Genomic DNA, 16,804 nt, shown 5'->3' with positions numbered 1-16,804 from the left:
CAGTGTCAAATCATTTACCTGGACATTTCCATGAAGTGTTTTATTTGTTGCAGGAAAAAATACATGATATAAACAAAATAGTAATGGGTAGCTCTAAATGTACTGATTTAAATGGTATTTGAAAAATAATGGATAAGAGTTTTAATGTCATCTTCCCTATAAAACTGAAAAGAAATTTAAATAGAAAGCATGATTTATATTTGAATCAGATTAAATAGAAAGCATGATTTATATCTGAAGAACTATTGTGAATCTGAGAATGAACCTTAATTTCAAGAAAACAAATTAGCCTGCCACAATTTTATGGAGGCTGACAGAAGACATGAGACTCTTGACCACACACAAATGACTTTATTATTCACAGGAATAACAATAACCAAGGTATCAGCATTTTGGGGGCTGTTTTCCTAAGTACTAATTACCACAGTGTGACAAGAGGGCCTGTTAGCTAGGCATGGTAGGCTCATGCCAGTAATCCTAGCACTTCCGGAGGCCAAGGCAGGAGGATTGCTTGAGCCCATGAGTTCAAATCAGGTTGGGTAACAAATGGGAACCTCATCTCCACAAAATAAAAAATAAGAAAAAAATATCTGGGCGTGGTAGTGTGCACCTATTCTCCCAGCTACTTGGGAGGTTGAGGTGGAAGGATCACTTGAACCCGGTGGGTAGAGATTACAGTAAGCCATGATCACACTGCTGCACTTCAGCCCGAGTGACAGAGTGAGACCCTATCTAAAAACAATTAAACAAATTGAATTTAAATTAAAAAACAAAGACGGCCTTTGAAACCTGCAAATATAGTGGATTGCATTGCAGAAGAATCCTGAGTGTAAAGAGCCCAAGACTTTAATGATGGACAGTCAGCATGAACTTTGCTCTAGAGGAAGACACTGGTTCTATCTTCCACTGGTTCTCAGCAAACCTGCACTTCATTGTAGCAGGAACCATTATCTCTATCTTCCAAGTATTAACATTCTAGAAAAGACAGTTTGGAAAAGAGGCAGTCAATGTCTCTGTTTACCAGACATGTAGAAATGCAAGAACTCAACTGATCCTTGTTCCGCCCCAATATATCTATCCCTAGTTTATACACGGCTTTGGATTCTGGTGAATTTTCCCATAAAAAAACACCACTCTGTCAGTCACTCTGATTAACCTGCCTGAAACAGGCTAAACCCAGATATGTTCATTCTGTCTTAATAAAATGTATTAAGGTTATTACCAACACAATGCCAAGCAACAGAATGAGGCTAACCAAGTGTACTGATTTTAACCGTGACCTCCTGGGCCCTGGACCCAGACAGCTGAACAAATCCCTCTAACAACTGTAGTATACCTTAGAAAATCAAATGGCTTTCTCAGCTTTCCAAATTGGCCTTTCTGTTTTGCCTGAGGATTTAATGCATAATGCATGCATAGCAGGATGTATTAGTTATTGCACAACTCCTCCATGTCCCACAAGAAGAAGTCTAGGGAGATTCTATCCTCCATAACGACACTGGCCAGTGAGTTGAGGCTGGGTGCTTTGCCTTTCAGAGGTGTCATTACTATTGCAGATAGAACCAGGAACCTAACCCATACCACCATTTCTAATTTGGTGATTCCCATTGTGGGGATAACTGTGCACAGGGTATGTTGTCCCTGTGTGTAATTCCCCACAGTAACCAAGAGAAGAGTTATTTTGGGGAGATCCCTGAAGTCATCTGAGAGCTACATGAATCTCTAGTGGTGTTTTCATAAGCACTTAAAAGTCTCTTGTTACCTTAATAAGGTGCAATCCACTATGTTTTGGGGAGGGAGGCAAGTTAAAAATCTTGATTCTACACGTAAAGTATTGTTCCAGTTTCCCTGAAGGGTAATGTTTACAATTTTTTCTTGGGGGGTGAGGGCAACACGGACTTTTCCTATAAATGCACAGGTTGACAACACCTCTGACAGGGCCCTTCAGCTGGCTAGTAAGCCTCGGGACTCCCAGATTAGTTTCAGTAACTAAGTCTGTTTCTTGTTTTATAAGACATTTCCTGAAGACAGTTAGTCATATCTGTCCTGCTTGTCCCTACCACCAGCCAGGTAGCATTCACTGAACCACTGAGTCAGGGTCAATGAATGCAATGGGGACAGAGAGACATCGGGAGGTTCACCATCATGATCACGTAGTTCCTTTAGAGTATCCTGCCTCCTGGTTCTTTTCAGATTTTTTTTTGTTACACGAAAGCAAAATGTTCAGACTCTTTTCTTATTTGGTCATTTTAGAAGTGAAATGATTGTACAAGCTAACAGATATCACTTTAAAAAACCAAAATCATTTTCCCCCAATCTCTGCATATTTTGTGTTTATATGTGTATAAGCACAATTCTCTTCGTAAATTATTTTAATACATATGTAGAATTGGGCTCTCAAGAGAAGATGAAATCTGTTTGAGTTGTCTATATGTGTCCAAGTACAGATGATCCCCAACTTAAAATGCTTTGACCTATGATTTGATTTTTTGAATTAGCAATGGGGTGAAAGTGATATGCAGTCTATACTCCCTTTGATTTACTATGCTAGGGTTTAATGTCCAATAAAACTATCATCAGTTGAGAATATGGTAAGTCAAATGATATAACACCATCATAAGCTCTGTAGCATCTGTATAGAGTTTTGCAGATGATGGTGTTAAACCCAAATATGGGAAGAGTAGATTAAGATTATTGAGCTGAGTATGATATGCTAGCATCAACCACTGAACTCAAAGGCTTTATTGGAAAAAGAGGGGGTTAATAAAAATAGATTCTAGGCATTCCTATTGGTTGAAAATGAAAAAGTATCTGATATAATAGTTATTTCATTACAATTTTTATTATCATTTTTTTTCAGATAGCTTTCAGTCTTAAGGACCTGGGTTTACACTGGTATATAAAAGGTAGTTCTTAAAATGTTTATCTTTTTCTGAGTCTTGCAATAAAATGCCATTCTAAAAGAATTGACATCTCTACAGCATTTTTAAGTCATGTATTTAGATTGTTTATTTTTTCTTCTATTCTTTGTCTATTTTTTTGAGAGAATCAATGTTTTCATTCAGTGTACTCATTAAATAAATTGTCTTTGTCTATGAAAGTGTAATTATTTTGAAATGAAAATTAGATTTAAAATATAAATGCTAAAATCCCATAATTGGTCAAGTTTATCATTAACATCACTTTTATATTATGGAGAAAAAAATATGTTTTCCATTTTATTTAAATCTTCATTTCTTGTTTATGTCCTGGATTCTTCTTGTCACATAGCCATAATTAAAAATAATTGATTCTGTGAAGAGATCCAGCAGCGCAATGCTTAACAGTCCATATCAAAAAGGTCAGACACCAATTACTGTAATTTTGCATAAAATGAAATAAAAAAGCTGCCACTTTCACTTCAAGTGAAAAACGTTGGGATAATCAGAATTCTCACAAGGCTTTTTCAATCAATAATGCTTCAGTAAATGATTGCAGCCCCAAAATTGAAAGAACATTCTATTCAAGCCTACAACTATGGACCGCACACAGAATCTAAGTCTTTTCAGAAGGACTGTTTTGTGCTTGAAAAGATTGATTTTGGTTGTCCATAATCCTCATGTTTTCTTTGACATGTATTTTGGATATTTCCACAGTTTAGTTCCTTTTGTGAATGTTTGCACTCACTGGATTGACTTTTAACTGAAATGTCTGCTTGCAAAAAGTATACTTTTCTCATTTAGATATTCTGGGCTTTAATGATAAAACGAAATTTGTAGGGGAATGTAATACTGCAACCTTGAGAGTACCATGAAAGTCAGTGTATGAAAAACACCATTCACATTAAAATAGAGCATTGAGTCTGCATTAATTCAATTCCTTTTTTCCAGTAAAATATCATTTTATTCGAGAACCAACTACCCATAAGCTGGATTATAAAGTAAATATTTAAAGGGTGGATTTTTAGGTGAAGGCTGAGAAGTTTCAAGAAACACATACACATGACTAAGCAAGTATTAGCTGACAGCATTTTGTTGGGTGCTGAAGGCACAAAAGTTGCCTTGCCCCCCTCTGCTACTCGCCCAAACACTCTTGTTGAAAACTATAAAACACAAAGTTGGATTGGAATAAGGAGGTATAAAGAGACCATCAAGTCAGAATACATTTTCTAGATGTAGAACAACACGGCTTATTGTGTTCACTCTGACACTTAAAAAAAATTCATTTTTTGAGGGGTCTTGGATATCATCTAGACCAATTTCTTTATTTTACAAGAAACATACACGTAGTCTAACTTTTTTTTTCCCCCACAACAACTCACCAGTTAAGGACAGGCTTCCATTAAAGGAGGAGGAGCCTGGTAGATCCAGGAAAGTAAGGCACTTCCTGAGGAGGGTAGAGCTCTGTGGCATTCCCCACAAGCAAACCCAATGCTAGGGTCAAGATGCTGAAAGGAGAAATAAGAGTGCTGGAAGGGCAAATAAAAAAAAGCAAAGCAAACCTGACATTGCTTCACTTCCCAAATTCTACTAGACTTTAAATTCCACCTACCCTAGAAGCTCACAAACAAAAATGAGGACCCTAGGTCTAAAATGAATTCAACAAATTAAATTCTGATGCTGAATAAAATTGCCACATGCATTTCTGGGAAGCCTTGAAAGTACTTCTATAAAAGGTGGCAATAAATACATGGCCTTTTTCAAAGGCAGACCTTTATCCTCTGTTCTCTCATAACAATGTTAAATCACACACGAATGAATAGGGAATGAATGAAACCACTCTTGGGAGGGGGAAGGGGGTCCTGCGAGCTATTCCATTTGAGTTTAGAACAGTAAACTATATCATTAAAAATATGTGCTATTTCACAATTAAAGAATGTCATTCCCCCCACCCCCAACATAGAAAAAAAATCACTTGGATTTTGAATGACCAGGTATAAATTGATAGAGAATGGCATTTTATATAGGGAAAATATTTCATTTTGCTAGAATTAGAGATTTGTGTGGAATCTTTTCAGATGGGCCGAGGGGGAAAAAAAAGTTACCCTACACAGAAATTCAGGTGCCTTGAGGGTTTGTTCCTTCTGGAGGCTCTGAGAGAGGATCATTTCCGTACTTCCTCCTAGCTTCCGGTGGTTGCCTGCGATCTTTGGCACTGTCTGACTTGTAGCTGCCTCGCTCCAGTCTCTGCCTCCATTGCCACATAGCTGTCTTCACTGTGTCTGTGTCCCTGTGTCTTCATATTGTCTTCTTATGAGGACACCAGTTTTACTGGATTTAGGTTGCACCCTAATCCATATGATTTTATCTTAATGTAATTAAGTCTGCAAAGACTCTATTTCCAAATGTCACATTCACAAGAGGGTACTATTTAATCCATTAGACTATAATAAACTTAAAAATGTAAAAATCTCATGTGCCCTAGGTGATCTAGCCAGTTAAGTGGAATAGATCAGAATTAAATTTAGATCTGTTTGGTTCTATACATAGTTTTCAGGCTGCTTCACCTTGATAGTATATAGTTGTATACATATTCTAAACTTTATAGAAGGCTCAATGCTATTAGAGCTCTTTATTTCTAATACCCAAACCCCAACCCAGACATACATATAAACCACCTTTAATTTTACAGCCAAATTTCTAATGTGGGTAGAAGGCATGAAAATAGCATGTTTGACATTTGTGAAGCACAGGAAGAGAATATAGGGTATCTACTTTGGCAGACTGTATCTGGGCTTGAAGTTTACAAGGGCGTATTCTCTTTTTCTCTCTTCTTTTAATTGAATTGGATGCAACATGATTCAGAGGGTAATTCCACAATGACACTTTACAGGAGTGGTTCTCTAAGTCTGGTCCCTGAACCAGGAATATCAGTATCCCTTTTCGACCTTTTCTAGAAATGCAAGTTATCGTGCCTACCAATCTGTGTTTTAAAAAACGTTTCAGGTGATTGTGATGGTCACTAACGTTTGAGAACTACGGCTCAAAAAGGGATTTGCTTTTCTTTTACTCTTGGGCATTGGTTAAAAGAGCAAGATAAATCCTTGGTGTCTCACCTGGCCCAATTATATACATCAGGGGAAGAGACCAGAAATACATTTGTTCTCGGAGCTTAGCCAACAGTATTAAAGTTCATATTTTTGCTTTTTCTCTTTTACATATACTCTGCCACACCCTTATGTTGTGGTGCTACTTTAAGGAGTGGTTGTGTTGTGAGGTCACAGGAACCTTATATATTCTATCCCACACACATTTCATTTCACCTCATAGTACACATATTTGGGTACAAGACTTATCTCTCTTTTGTGAATATAAATACTTTTAGGGCAGGAATACTATATTGTTATTCTTTTATCCTTCTATAATGCCTAAAAATAATAATTTTGTCTTCCACATAGTAGCTACTCAGGACATTATTTTAGAGAGAGAAGTGAATTAAATATATAACCTTAGCAAAAAATAATTTTGGGAAAGCAATTTTGTTTCCCATGTATTTAATCATATTGGCATTTTGCAGTATTTATCTGTAGATTTAAAAGCTAACAACTTTCACTGGAAACAAAATAAAATTATCTACTAAACACATTTCCATAGCGGGGGAAAAAACCTTTTAGAGCAACATGAATCAAAATGTCCTTTTGAATACAAAGTACAGTGACGGTAATAATTGAAGTTTCTAGAAGCAAGTAGCCATAATGAGCTCCTGCCATAGCTGTCATATACTCACTTATTAAGCACGGAGGAGCTGTTTGCTGCTATGGATAAAAAGAGCTAGACTCCTTGATCATTTGCTTAACTCCACTTTAGATAAAGTCTTTAGAAAATAAGCTTCCATTAAGGAGAATTTCTTAAAACCATTTAACCTGTTCCGCCTTCCATTTAATACTTAAGATGTCAAATGAATGTGCTTCTTTAGCATTCTCTCTTGCTAATTTATCTCTATCTTTCACAGAATATGATGTTTCTCTTCAACCTCAGGAAAAAAGGACACTGCATTCCTCCTCCATCTTATACTTTAAAATTATTCTTTTTGCTTCTCTACATTAACATATATATATTTTTTCTAGTTTCATTATAATTTTGTTGATCTTGTTTCATACTTTACAATTAGGAATTCTTTCAAAAGCTTGTTATTACCTTTGCATAGATCTTGACATATTTTGGAAATTATTTAGAATATTGTATTAGTCTGTTCTTACACCACTAATAAAGACATACCTGAGATTTATAAAGAAACTTATAATTTATAAAGAAAGAGATTTAATTGACTCACAGTTCCACGTGGCTGGGGTAGCCTCAGGAAACTTAATCATGGCGGAAGAGGAAGCAAACACATTCTTCCTCACATGGCAGCAGTAAGAAGTACAGAGTGAAGTGAGACTAAAGCCCCTTATAAAACCATCAGATCTCGTGAGAACTCACTATCAGAAGAACAACATGGAGGTAACCACCACGATTCAATTACCTCCCACCGGGTCGCTTCCACGACACGTGGGGATTATGGAAACCACAATTCAAAATGAGATTTGGGTGGGAACACAGCCAAAGGATATAAAATATTATATCCAAAAAGATAGAATTTCGAATTTTATTGAATTTATCATTGATTACCAGACTAGAAAATACACATTCGCTAATATTTTACAAACTGAATAAATTAATTTTATGAGAGGTAAATTTTAATTAGAGAAAAGCTGCCCAAGGGATAAAGTATTCTGGAACTATTGCATAGTGGGGGAGAGGATAGCACTGGCTTGGAGCCTGAATGAGACAATACTAAACATGGGCTGTGGGCAAAGAAAGCTGCCCAGTAATTATACAGAGTGTCCCTAAATAGGTAGATATGGGTGAGGTTATGTCAATAATTTATTTTAAATTTAGTCAACTTTTGGTTAATAATTTGAAAATTATATGGCATTATGGAATTTAAAATTATTATAAAGCAACAATATGCAATATCAGTATATGATGATAGAAACTACCACAACAAACCCATTGGCTGCTGTCTCTCTAGAGAGCAGGCTTTATCCCTAAAAGCAGAGTAAGCAATTTAGGATGACCAGTTACATATAATTTACACTATGTAAAGTTTTTTCACTTTTGGATGTCATCCAATTCTTGAGGTCATCAACTGAGTGTAATGCAATTTATCTATAGCTGAACTGGAGTATAATCACCTTAAAGAAGTAAAAATGACTTCTTAGCATAAGAAGATGCTTATTCTCTGACATGTCTACTAAATATAGGTGCAATCAGAGTTAAGAAAGCCCAGATTAAAAGGATCTCATACATATAAATTGGTCCGTTCAACTGTCTTCGCTTTTCCTCAGTCCAGCCAAACTGATGATTTCCTTCACATTCCCTCTCACCTCATTTTCTGCTCTGCAAGTTAATCATCAGAGGAGCTCTTCCAGAGCCACAGTTTCTAAGGGATAGCTCAGACAACTGTCTGAAGCAATGATTTAACCACCGCTTTTCTTCATTTTCAGATGATCGATTATTCCTTCATTTTTTTCCCCTGATCTTATCATAAATTTTGTCAAACTTTCACTTAAAAAAAAGCATTGTGTTTCCACTCCATCCTTTATCTTGCCTCACAAAAATATTTCCTTTTGGTCTTCTCTTTTCATTCTGTATATGGGCCAAAGTTTACCAAGTTAGGATTATGTATATGAAACATGCTTAGGATCTATCTGAATTGATCAAATTAAAATATAGATTTTGGAAAGAAATTCTATTTAATAAAGACCCGTTGCCATCAACTGATAAAGTCCTCAATGGATCACAGAACTGTTTTTCAAAATTAGGCTATTTTTATTTGCCCCATTATAATCTAAATAACTTTGACCCTCTTTGAGCTACAATCTGTAATATTAAAATATACTTGATTCTTAACATTATTTAAATTATCCAAATTTTATCATAACATAGTTTCCATTATTTTTCATTAAATGCATATTATTTTAAATTTAATACCAATGGAAAACATTATGTTGACCTAATTTGGAAAGCATACCATTCTTTACTTCTCTCATAAGAAAACAATCCCAGTTTAGGCAGATGAGTTATAAATGGAATATAAGTTCATTAGCAAATGACTACTAATAAGATATACTTGCTGATTCAGAATTGCTACTTAGAAACTTGCTTATGCAAGAAATATTTGTATTCTTAGTTGCCAAAAGGATGGTTAGTACACAGATTATGGAGTGTCTGACCCTAGAGTTTAGGATATATGAGATTTGCACTGCTAACAGGTTGCCAGATGATGCTGATGCTAATAATCATGGGACCATAGTTTGAGAACCATGGGGGTGGCATTTGAATTCTTCCTAGCCCTACATGGACCATAAAAGTCAAGTGAATTGCATTTATTTTGAAAACCCAAATATACTTTAATAGCATACTAATCTTTAGTTTGTTAAGATGTCACTGACAGAGTATAATTATATGTTTTATATTTGTTATGTGAAAATTTGTTTCAACATATTGAAGAATTGTATTCAAGATTTAATTGACCCATACCACGTTTTCATAATAAAATTCAAATCTCCAACATCCCCAAATTGTTGGACTCATATACCTTTGTGCTACTAAGATGCTAAATGTTTTTCTCTGGATTTAGGGGTTGTAACCTGTTATTGGAAGTCCTTTCTTACAAAATAATTTTGACTTTTAACTCTTAGTATGAATACTCTGCTGGTATTTAGAGAGCCAGGGGAGACATTTTTATGCCTTAAATAGAGAGTATATACATCGATTATAACTTCATCATCTTAGTTAAAAAACGCTGGGTGGAAAAAGATTGTAGCAGATTTTAGCAGAACGGTTAATTATGGTAGTGATTTGGGAAGTCAGACTATTTTCTTCCACATACAGAGGGCTGGAATCAATGAAAATCTTATCGTGATGAAACCAATCACAGGAGTCAGTTTAAAAAAAAAGAAAAAAAACTAAACTAAACTAACGAAAAAACTGCATCCCCTCTACCCCTCTGTGCAGGGAACAAAGGAATAACAGAGGAATAGGGACATTTTTACACATTTTTAAAAAATTCCTTCCTTGGTTCCCAGTTCATTTCCTCGTGTTTTCTCTGTCATTATGCTCTCTACATATGCTCTTCCTTCTTCCTCACACTTTACTATTTCCTTATCTATTGGACTGTTTTCTTCAGGACTCAGCCTATGCTAACTTTCTCAGGGAAGCATCTAACCTCTAGTAAAAGTGAATTCTCCTGCTTACGCTCCACAAATATGTATATATACCCTCCGTGTGTGTGTGTGTGTGTGTGTATGTAGCACACCATATTATCTCCTTCACAACACTTGCATTCTGATGCTTTTTAACTACTTGTTTATCATCTCATCTTTCTAGTTATGAATGAAGACTGCTTTGGTCAGTACTATATCCTTGAATTTAACAAAATAAATGTAATGTTGGTTAGTATGTGCTGGATACATAATAAGTATGAATTACATGTCTTGACAGGTTGAAATTTATTTTGATACTAAGTATGCAAGTATTTTAGATGTAAATATCTTAACTGCATTGTACAAAGGGGAATATTTCATCATAAAATAAATTAGATCAGCCTATCAGTTCATTTGGAAAAGGTTTGATAATGGTGCTATGGAATGGCTCATTTGATAGATACCCATGTCCTAAGTTAACTAAGAATATATTCTACATCATAATGTTTTCAAGCCAAAAGAGAACTCAGCGGCATGAATAGGTCCTGATGTTAGACAAGTGTGGGTCTGAATTCCAACGTTTCCATTTAACTAAATTAGGCAAGATATTTGAATTCTAGGAACTTTGGTTTGCTCCTATGTAAAAGGTGATTAATTGTTACCAACTTTGCAAAATTGTGAATATTAGAAAAAATTTATGAAAACCTTGTTTTACACAATTAATATGCTCTTATGCATACCAATTCAAGTCATGAATAATAAAAAGTCATCAACAAAATAACGTTTTTCCTTTATTCTTTAGTTAATTTAGCAAGATGATATTTATCCAGTTCTTTCTATATGAAAAGCAGTAAGTGTCCAATTTGCCTAATAATTCCCTCTGACTTTTAGGATATACAATCTGTCTTCACTTAAAGTTATGTGTGACGTGAGATTATTTCTTCCAACTCCAGTAATTAATGTTTAATTACATGGTTTTAAGAAATAATTAATATGAGAACTGCAGCAAATACATTGTAGTAGGAAGTTTTTTTTTTTTTTTTTTTTTTTTGGTCTTAAAGTGGTTGTATCATTTTTAGTAGCTTTCTAAATGTAAAACTGATCATTCCAATTTTGGATTAAGATGGTGGAATGAATACATATTAATCAATTTGATTTTTGTTTCTTTCCAGGAACCCTAGTAAAAGTTATTTTTGTTTTCATTGTTTCCATTTTAAGAAAGGATATTATTAAGAAAAGATATTATTAAGGGAAGAAAGAAAGAAATCAACAGCAGCAGAGTTCTGGAAATAGGGTAGAAGATGAATAACTGGTCATTTACTTGGCTTAATACTAAATGACTTTTTAGTTTAGTTGGCTTTGTAGTTATTTTGACATTAATGACTTTTCCATATAGTGAAAAAGTTTGGAAACTAGGACCAAATATATTTAAATGGCAGAAAACTCAAAAGTCACAGGAACTGGTGGCAACTATCACCTCTGTAAAATGAAGGTAAAGAGGCATGACTTGAATAAGGAGGAACAGGGGCACATCATTTGGCAGAGTTAGAGCTCCACATCTCCAGCCTTTTACCAACTTCTGGGGATTGCCCTCTGCCCTTGTTCTAAAGTTTAGAGAGAGAACTGGTAGAAAGCATCTCTGAACTGAGAGATTCTAGCCATCATTTCAGCTGGCGTGAGTACCCAGCTGGCGTGAGTACCCAGCTGAAATGGTGAGATTAAGGACCATAATCCTTAGCCCTGAGATGCTCACTCACCATTCTGTTCATGTTGCTTCCAGAATGCCAGTGGCATCACATAGAAGACACTAATATTGAAGGTTCTCAAAGAGATGGCCCAGGTTAGGTTTGAGATGCCTATTTGGCCTTAAAATAGAAATGTAAAGTAGAAATCTGATATTATAGTCTGGGGAATCCAGAGAAGTGCAGGACCAAAATAATAACTTAGAAGTCATTTGTGTACAATAACTAGAAGAAGAAAATAATACAGAGTTCCCAGAAAATATGACCAGTTGGATATCAAGACTAAAAATATTAAAAATGAAAATTTGATCAACGGCATCAAGCGCTGCTGAAAGGTTAAGCAAATAAGGACTGAGGGCTGACTACAGGTTTTGAACATATGGAAGACACTGGTGACCTTAGGGGAGACACAAGAGATAATTTGGAAACAGAGGACAAAAACAATTTTGCGATGTTCTTCTGTAAAGGGAAACAGCAATATGATGGTTGTTGGAAAAAGAAGTGGAGATTGAGGTTATGGTTATTATTTTTATTATTATTTAGGGAGGCCTGACAAGGTGTTTGTTGATGTAAGGGAAAGATATATTACAGATGAAGGAGAGAGAAAAGATAATTGCTAAGAATTATCCTGGACTATGTGAGACAGAAACAGAATATATGAATAGGAGGTTGATTTTCACTAGATTTACTCACGATTTATTCAGAGTAATAGGAAAAATGTCAAATATAAGTGTATCAATATTGAGTGTAATTTTGGTACACTTATACATTTTTCCTAGTACTATTTCCATAAGTAATAGAAAAATGTCAAATATAAGTGTATCAATTTGAGTGTAAGAGCTTGTGAGATCTTCAGTTTTTCGATTTTTATGCGATAGGACTATTTGGGAAAGATTTTGGTGGCTGGGACTGTAGTTGTTTTGACATTAATGGTGATGAGGTATAAGATACAGGCATCAAAGTGACAGTTAAGGAGGACTGTTTCCTATTTCCTCAGTTTAATCTTCTCAGGTGAGTTTGAAGGTGCCAAATAACATAGATTCCAGGATTTGGAAAGGCCACACAGGTGTACAGTGAAATAATGAAGGATTTAAAAGTTGTGTTGGAGAGACATAGAGTGAGCACAGACATAAGATTTCAAGAAATAAGGAGGAGCAAACCACGGTCAGTGCTACTGGAAACAAGAAAAGATTGACTCATTATATGAAAGTCCAAGCTGAAGGCGGAGAGGGAAGGCTCTAGGAAAAGCAATGTAGAACAAAGAAGTCACATCCGTCACTTTCAAGCCTAGGCGTATGAGGAGTGGGGGAGGAAAGCACAGGCATCCCTGAGAAGCCTGTTGGATAATCAGCATCCTCAGGGGAGATTCGAGTTTCAATAGGAGCAAGAAGGTAGGGACCATTTAGAGAAACTGTTCACAATGAAAATAATGTGTTTGACTTATCAGTAGTTGTTCACACTTACACATTGTAGAATAATTTCTTAACTTACATTTATATTTAAAGAAGATTAAATGTCTGGATAATTTGAAGGAAAATAAAATTTTAGATTTTCAAGAGATACATTATAACTACAAGATATGGATATTTAAGAATACCTCGAAGGCAGAGGATTTGTTTCCATATAAATATGTATTATATACTTTATACTTCTCATTTTTCATATATATGCAACATGCCTGGTACATCACACACCCTGAACATTTTTATACGCATTCTTATCTGATTATGTGGCAACATAGCTACTGTATTCAAGCAGTGACTCATTGATTAGGAAATTTTATATTGTTAAGGAAGCTCATAGTCTCACATTCCTTAAAGTAATTTAAAATGAGTCTACTTGAGACATTTCTGACTTGATTATTATAAGTTCAATAACTCCCTTTTCTGTTATTCCTCATTATGTTTAAAATGTATTATGAGGTGATTCAAAGTGTAAGAGCCTGCAGCTATGTTTGAATGAGAGCAATAAGTTACCTAGAGAAAGAGCTTTCTCCCACTCATATTGCCAGGTCTAAGCAACTGCTGCAGTCATCACACTATCATTGCTTTTAATAATCCATATGATGTGATCTTTAATAGCACTTTCATCAGGACTATATGTATCACACGAAACAGAACACTCACATGCTATCACATGTGACTGTGTCTTTTAAAATACTAATCAGGCACAGAACAATCCTTGGCAATCTAAAACTCTTGGAGATGGACTTCGATTTCTGTGAAATAGCTAAACATTAATCTATGACAGCATAGTATTCCTAGATATTAGCACACATTTGACAACAAATAGAATCATAAACATGAGAACAAAATATTTATCTTAAACTGTTGTGAAGTCTTGAAACTAGTATTTCTTTCTAACTACCAGCATGTGGTTGCCAACTTAATAGGTGACTTTCTTTGTGGCTTTAGTTTTTACCTATAGAGCGCATTTTACTATTATTATTTAATGAAGAAGAATTGTTCTGCTCTAATCACTTTATAGATTAAAAATGTAGACACTCTACGTTGAAAAAAGAAATTAAATCAGCAATAGAAGTTGAGACAAGTATATTTCAAAAGATGGTCAATTGAATTTAAAATTGCAATTACTATCTCCAGTATATATATTTCCAAAAGTTAATATATAAAATATATGTAAATATATCTATCAGTGAAATTTGTGCAAAAAGAGAAAATAAACTAGTATTTTTTTAGTGTCTCAGAGAAAATGCTTTGAAAAATACAGAAAATAAGAAATGATATGTTAAAAATAAGGATGATTCTTCATTCCTACCAGGCTTCTAGTCTTTTTATGACCTATTTTTTATGTTACTGATGAAAGTCTAAGCTTTTTCCTAAAGGGGGAGATTACACAGTCATCACTGGTCTCTAACTGTCCCAGAGCACTCTGCTGAGGTTACTTAAATTAACCTTTGCTGGAATAAGTTTGGTTAATATGCTACCTCCAGAGAACCCCTAGCAAATGTTAAGTGTTTTATTGAAGTTTGCCAGGAACATTATATCACATGCTGACATATTTCCCTGGCTTATATGAGTATTATTCAAACTTCCATTGTTTAATAAACAGAACCTTATTAAATATTCACAGAAGATTTAATAAACAGAATATTTGAAAAATGTAATTTTACATAACAGATGGAACCAGAAATATAACAATTTAATTAAGGGAAGAGACCACAACTAACATTAGTTTTCTTTCTTTTATCTAATAGCATCCCAGAGGCACTTTAACCAAACCCTGGAGAGAGAAGAAATAAGGTTTGAAAACCACTAGACTACATATTTGGATTACACAGCTATTGCTTAGAATAGGACAGACTCTTTTCAAAGAGTGATGTGTGAATGAACTGTCTAGAGATATTAAAGTTATAAAAGTATATTGGTTTAGGTTATTGTTAGACAGCAGGCCTAAAGGAATTGATATATAGGTAGCCCTAATGAAATGCTCCCAGGATATTTGTAAGAAACATGCCTGCAGTTAAGGAGACCTAGAGAGCAGCCGGCTACACTTGCAGCTTGGTTTAAAACCAACCCTTTCTCCTCCTGCCCATTCCCACCACAACTTCACACAGGCAGGCCATTCTAAATGGAGCCCTGATCAAATCTGAAAAGTACCACTAAAGGATGTTCACCTATAAAAATATAATCATCAAAAGATAAGCCACATAATCTTGAGTTTATAGTGAGACTGGTAACACTGCTTTAACAAACAGGAACATATTCAACAGAAAACATGCAACATGAAAATGATTTTTATGTAGTTGTATGGTTTTACATAAAAGCATTTGTTGTAATAAATAATACATTTAAACTTTTTTTCTTAAATTAGAATTTTTTCTTGGCCTCCAATCATTTATAGTTGCATATCTACATAGAAATACATGTGGCGTCAGTTTTTCTTGAGGTTCAGTTCAACCTAGCCCCAATGTGGACAGATTCAAAAATCGAATTCTCAAGCCAGGAAACCATTGCATGGATTTAATACTTGGTCTACAGTGATTGTCACCTTCATAGTTACTCCTTTAGCATCAGCATGCTATTGTTTGACAACTGTACCATATATGTCTATACAAGATGAGCCCTGGGGACTTAAGCAACCCTACTGGTGGTCCTCCCACTTAATGCAACTATTTCACTGGAGTTCCATATACATCTTTTCTGTGAATGCACTAATCTTAATTCAATGGTGTGCAATGTACATTCTCTAATACTACTTCTCCAACGTTAGCATTCAAACTAACCACCTGAGGGCTTGTGAATGCACAGAGATTTGGCTCCAGTCTCAAAGATTCAAATTCAATAAGATGTGGCAGGACTCAAGAATTCCTACCAATGTCCAGATAATGTTGCTGCTGCTTGTGTGTGGACCACATTCTGAGCAGCCCTGCACTAGAGGAATCCTCTGGCCATCCCTCATCTAGGATGATGCATGAAAACAGGACAGGGTTTTCTGTAGTTTGTAAATATATTTTATTTGGTTTCTTCTGTCTCCACCCCTGTAGTATATTACTTTGTCGGCTTTGCACAGCAAGAACTTAGCATCATCCTCTTGTATTTTGGATTTTGTTTCCTATTTCCTCAGTTTAATCTTCTCAGGTGAGTTTGAAAGACAAAAGTTCTTTACCTGTTAATGGATGAGGAGTTTTAAGAATCTTTAGAACTATTTTCCTGGACTCTTGTTTCTTGAATGGGTATAGGAAAAGTATATGTTAACACTGCTTAAGTTTTTTTTTTTGATAAGTCAAATTCTGGAAGTAGAAAATAGAGAACAAGAAGATGAGTCAGACTAGGAAGTTTTAAAAAACTCCTGTAATCCCAACACTTTGGGAGGCCTAGGCGGGTGGATCACCTAAGATCGGGAGTTCGAGACCAGCCTAACCAACATGGAG

General features: G+C 35.1%; 1 long non-coding RNA gene across 3 annotated transcripts in view; it reads right to left on the bottom strand.

Moving 5' to 3' along the window:
• Positions 1 to 331: 331 nt before the first annotated feature.
• The window catches only part of LOC129051627 (uncharacterized), a 52,740-nt gene continuing 36,267 nt past the window's right edge, over positions 332 to 16,804 (bottom strand). The window contains exons 4-6 of one of the 3 annotated variants that reach the window (XR_008516013.2): positions 16,540 to 16,663; positions 4,301 to 4,426; positions 332 to 975 (exon numbers count right to left, since the gene is read on the bottom strand). This is a non-coding gene — a long non-coding RNA (uncharacterized LOC129051627). Of the gene's footprint in view, positions 976 to 4,300; positions 4,427 to 15,262; positions 16,664 to 16,804 lie in introns of those variants that run through there. The other 2 variants (XR_008516015.2, XR_008516016.2) reach the window with 2 other exon arrangements.

The sequence above is a fragment of the Pongo abelii genome, chromosome 17 (genome assembly GCF_028885655.2).
Source record: "Pongo abelii isolate AG06213 chromosome 17, NHGRI_mPonAbe1-v2.0_pri, whole genome shotgun sequence".
Lineage (NCBI taxonomy): Eukaryota > Metazoa > Chordata > Mammalia > Primates > Hominidae > Pongo > Pongo abelii.
This window is presented reverse-complemented; position numbering and strand designations above follow the sequence as displayed.